The sequence below is a fragment of the Mastomys coucha genome, chromosome X, assembly GCF_008632895.1.
Source record: "Mastomys coucha isolate ucsf_1 chromosome X, UCSF_Mcou_1, whole genome shotgun sequence".
Classification (NCBI taxonomy): domain Eukaryota; kingdom Metazoa; phylum Chordata; class Mammalia; order Rodentia; family Muridae; genus Mastomys; species Mastomys coucha.
In genome coordinates, this window is record NC_045030.1 from 42,363,136 (window position 1) to 42,368,255 (window position 5,120).

Genomic DNA, 5,120 nt, shown 5'->3' on the forward strand with positions numbered 1-5,120 from the left:
GTTTCCAGGTCTCGGCCTGGGCGGGCGACCAGGCCGCTGGGGCGGCCTTGCTGCTTGGCGTCCTCAGATGAGACCAGGCTGCGGGGCAGGACTGCTTGGCCTGTGGGACCGGGTCTCTGCCTTTCTAGAACGCCCTCATGCTCTAGTCTTCGCTCAGGGCTAAGTAAGGGGACGCCACAGCCACGTAGGCTCCGGATATGGAGGCTGACCTGCTCACCACCCCGACTCTGCTCTGGGGGCGCAGTGCCATGTGTTCTCAACTCCTGGGGACCGCAGCCACACTCCTGGCCTGGCTGCTGACCCCTGACCCCGCCTCTGTGTGACATCTGACCTTCCAGGTGGCTTTGCACCAAGGGAAGCCCTTCTTGGAGTCTGTCACTGAGACAAGAGCTTAGGCTCCAGCTCAGTGTCTACAATCCATGTGAAGGATGTGTTTTAAAGCCCCATTAACTTTCAGATGGGGGGCAAGACATTAACTGTCTTTAGGCCTTTTTATTCAGAGAGCTAATTTTCTCTCGCTCATCACCAATTTTCACATTGCACTTGTGTGGCGTTCTATAAATCAGAATGCATGTTACATTCCGTTTTCATTTGATTTCTCATAAACTGAAATACACACCTAATGGGTTTCCTAAAGAGTGTGTTTATAAACAGTTAACTGCCAACGAGTTTATATGCAGAGAGGAAGAGGTTAAAAAGTTCACCAGTAGGATTACTTTGCTACTATCATGTCTTCCTTTGCTGATCTTGCTGGAAGAGCCAAAGATCTTTTAAAACCAAGTGGATCAGGGAGCTGCAACAGCTCTCAGAAAGGAGAATACTGGCAACATCTTTGATAGCAAAAATACTGACTATCCTGAACTTCACCAGCAAAACACAGATTCAACTTACCAGACTGGACAGAAAGCTAACTATATTTCCTCAGCTGCTGATAACATCTGATATCAGGAAGCCACGATAATAGCTGGCACAGCAAATGTGAAAGTTGGATCCACGACAGCTGGGGATGCTGCTGCCCAGCCCTCTGAGCACGAATCCGTTCCTAGGGTTTGTTCGGAGGAAAAAATCTGAGCCTAATGATGAGCTGCTATTTGATTTTCTTTTTTTAAATGCAAATTTCTGAATGCTTTTATTTTTATCACTTTAATTAGGCAATTAGTTTTTCTAACTCATACCACTAGTATAAGAAAATTCTGTTTTTTTTTTACTCTTTTGTCTTTTTCTTTTTTTAATTAGATATTTTCTTTATTTACATTTTGAATGATATCACCTTTCCTGGTTTCCCCTCCAGAAAAAAAAACAAAAAACCCTGTTCCCTCCCCCCTCCCCTTGCTCACCACCCCACCCTCTTCTACTTCCTGGTCCTGGCATTCCCCTACACTGGGGCATAGAGCCTTCACAGGATCAAGGGCCTCTCCTCCTATTAATGACCCACTAGGCCATCCTCTGCTACATATGCAGCTGGAGCCATGAAGAAGGAAGACCGAAGTGTGGATACTTCATTCCTTCTTAAAAGGGGGAACAAAATACCCAATGGAAGGAGTTGCAGAGACAAAGTATGGAGCAGAGAATGAAGGAAGGACAATCCAGAGACTGCCCCACCTGGGGATGCTTCCCATATTCAATCACCAAACCCAGACACTATTGTGGATGCCAGCAAGTGCTGGCTGACAGGAGCCTGATATAGCTGTCTAATGAGAGACTCTGACAGTGCCTGAGTAATACAGAAGTGGATACTCACAGCAATCCATTGGAATGAACACAGGATCCCCAATGTTGGAGCTAGAGAAAGAACTCAAGGAGTTGAAGAGTTTACAGCCCCTTAGGATGAACAATATGAACTAACTAGTACCTTCAGAGCTCCCAGGGTCTCAACCACCAACCAAAGAGCACACATGGTGGGTCTAATGACTCCAGCTATTTGATTTTCTTAACAGTTCCCAAAAAGAGCCCATTGGGAGAAATCAAGAAATCAAGAAAGAGAAAGGCAAAAGCTCCTGTCTTTCCAAGTTCTCAGTCATCAGGTGTCAGTTCTGTCAACACCAGTGAGACCACCATCAGGGCCATGGAAGAAAATTCTGGGAGCCAAAGTCCTGAAGTGAGCAGTTCTGATTCTATGCCTGAAGTTCACAAGGGATCCCCAGAGGAAAGCATCAAATGCTACCAGTGTGGAGCACAGCTCTGCACCTAGTGATGAGAGTGGGCTGCACGAGCTGTCTAATCTCTGACCGGAGAATCACTTGCTGAGGAATGAAGTCCAGTCTGTAAATCAGGAAATGGCCTCATTACTTCAGAGATCCAAAGACACTCAAGAAGAACTAAATAAGGCAAGAGTAAGAGTTGAAAAATGGAATTTGACAATTCAAAGAGTGATTGAATAACTCAGGAACTACAAGCTCAAGTAGATGACCTCACTGAAGCAGTGGCAGCAAAGGATTCCCAGTTGGCTGTCCTCAAAGTGCGACTGCAGAAGGCTGACCAGGTGCTGAGTTCCCGCACAGAAGCACTGGAAGCCTTAAAGAGTGAAAAGTCACAAATAATGCAGGATCACAATGAAGGTAGTAGCCTACAGAATCAAGCTCTGCAAACTCTTCAAGAGAGGCTGTATGAAGCTGATGCCACTCTAAAGAGCAAACAAGAGAGCTACAAACAAATGCAGAGTGAGTCTGCTGCACGCCTTAACAAAATGGAAGTGGAACATCAGAATTGGGCAGAAGCAATTACCCTGGCAGAAACAAAGGAGAAGAAGAAGGTTGATGAACTCCAGCAGCAAGTCAAGCTACACAGGTCAAGCTTGGAGTCTGCTAAGCAGGAGTTAGTTGACTACAAGCAAAAAGCTACACGGATACTCCAATCTAAAGAAAACCTAATCAACAGCTTAAAGGAAGGCTCGAGTTTTGAAGGCCTAGATAGCAGCACTGCTAGCAGCATGGAACTAAAAGAACTTCAGCATGAGAAGGAGATGCAGGAGGAGGTCCAGAAGCCGATGGGCCAGATACATCAGCTAAGATCTGAGCTACAGGACATGGAGGTTCAGCAGGTTACTGGAGCTGAATCAGCAAGAGAACAAGTACAAGATCTGCAAGACCAGATAGCTTAAGCAGAAGACCTCGAAGCAAGAGCTGGAGACGGAGCTGGACTGAATGAAACAGGAATTCCATTTCTGACATGGAGGAAGATCTGCATAGAACAAAGAACACACTGCAAGCAGGATTAAAGATCGAGAGGAAGAAATTAAAAAACTGATGAATCAGCTTACCAACAAAACTTTAAGCAACAGCAGCCAGTTGGAGCTAGCAAGCCGACTCCATCAGCTAACCGAAACACTCATCCATAAGCAGACCATGCTGGAGTGCCTCAAGCAGCAGGTGCACTTTGCTATCACTGGGCCCAGCAGTGGATCCTCCATTAACATGTCCGGAGTTGACAGTGGTTGAAGGGACATGTCTGCGAAATGATCCTGTTCTTTTTAATGACACAGAAACTAATCTGGCAGGAATTATGAGAAGGTCTGCAAAGCTGCTAGCTCCGTTGGCCAATTAAGTATTTGCCTGCGAATTTTTCTCGGAAGATACCCCTTAGCACTGGTGTTTGTAATTATCTATATGGCTTTGCTTCACCTCTGGGTCGTGAATGTGCTGCTGACCAGCACATTTCTTACTCACCAGAAATGCACCATGACCAACCTTGTGGCAAGTGAACTGAGCCACTGCTTCCCGTGAGTGTCTGCCATTGCCCAGAGCTGGGATCTGCAGAAAGAACCACACTAAGACAGCTAGGAACAGTGCACAAGATGGTTTCATCATGGAAAGCTTTTCATCTTTTAACTTATTTCTCTGGTGTCTGACTTTCCCCTATTCCCATAAGAGTCTCTAAATGCAGACAGTAATTTGACAAGTTAACCTCGACTTTTTCTGAGTTCAGATGTATAGAAAAAGATAGAAAAAGAGATTTGGGGGTGTTCACCTCTGTACAGACCTTTTTATATTTTAGGTGACACTGATTATGCGTTATAATCAGGAAAACTAATTGTATTTAGGGATAAAAATAAAAGTATTTATTTTTTAATTAAAAAAATCTTTAACAGGGGCTGGTGAGATGGCTCAGCGGATAAGAGCACTGACTGCTCTTCCGAAGGTCCTGAGTTCAAATCCCAGCCACCACATGGTGGCTCACAACTACCCGTAACGAGGTCTGATGCCCTCTTCTGGGGTGTCTGAAGTCAGCTACAATGTATTTATGTATAGTAATAAATAAATCTTTAAAAAAACTTTAACAATAGCAATTTTATTAGAATAAAATGTCCTTACCATTACCAGAGGATTTACCAAATCCCCCCCCCCCGAGTATTTACCAAATTAAAAAAAAAATGTAGGGGCTGGAGAGATGTCTCAGTACACTGACTGTTCTTTCTGGTTCTTCTTTTCTAGTAACAACTGCAGAAACAATCTATGAAAGTATAGCCTTTGTACATTTATATCATACAAGTCTCTTTTGAAACTGAGGCTTTCTGCTGGCTGCTTATATGTTATCTATGTACTCTAGGTCCTGAGAACAAACATCATCCCAAGCCTCTCTCCTCTCCTTTAAGTGAAGGATGCCACTCTTGCATCTCTTCGAATGGTCAGCCTGTGTTTCCAGGATGAGGAGTGAGGAATAGAGCAGAGCAGAAGGTACAAGCAGCTGGGGTCTGAGTTTGACAGGACAGCTACCGAGGAATTCCAGCCCCACAGAGGATGGGGAGAGAGTCAGCTTCTTCACTTGTAATGAACTCATTGGGAACTATGGGCTTTGGGAATATTGTGTCTTTGAATCATCCATGACTCTGGCAGATCCCAGGCACACAAAGCCATATGGTGAATACAGTAATGCACACTGTTCTTGAATTTTTGTCTTATTAAATTGTTTTATTTTAGTCTACATAAACTTCTCTTTCATGAATATTTTTTCCAAAGTGACTTGCTTATAGGGATTTATAATTTAGAGTAAACATAATTAACAAAACAAGAATTTCTCTATTGTACTGAGATATAAGGTAAAACTTACTTATAGGCTTCTTAAAAGGGGGAACCAAATACCCATGGAAGGAGCTGCAGAGAGCAGGGACTGAAGGAAGGGCA

At 44.2% G+C, this 5,120-nt stretch overlaps 1 pseudogene; it reads left to right on the top strand.

The window, feature by feature from the left end:
* Positions 1–728: 728 nt before the first annotated feature.
* On the top strand, positions 729–3,700 carry LOC116077554 (annotated as a pseudogene).
* The last annotated feature ends 1,420 nt before the right edge of the window (positions 3,701–5,120 follow it).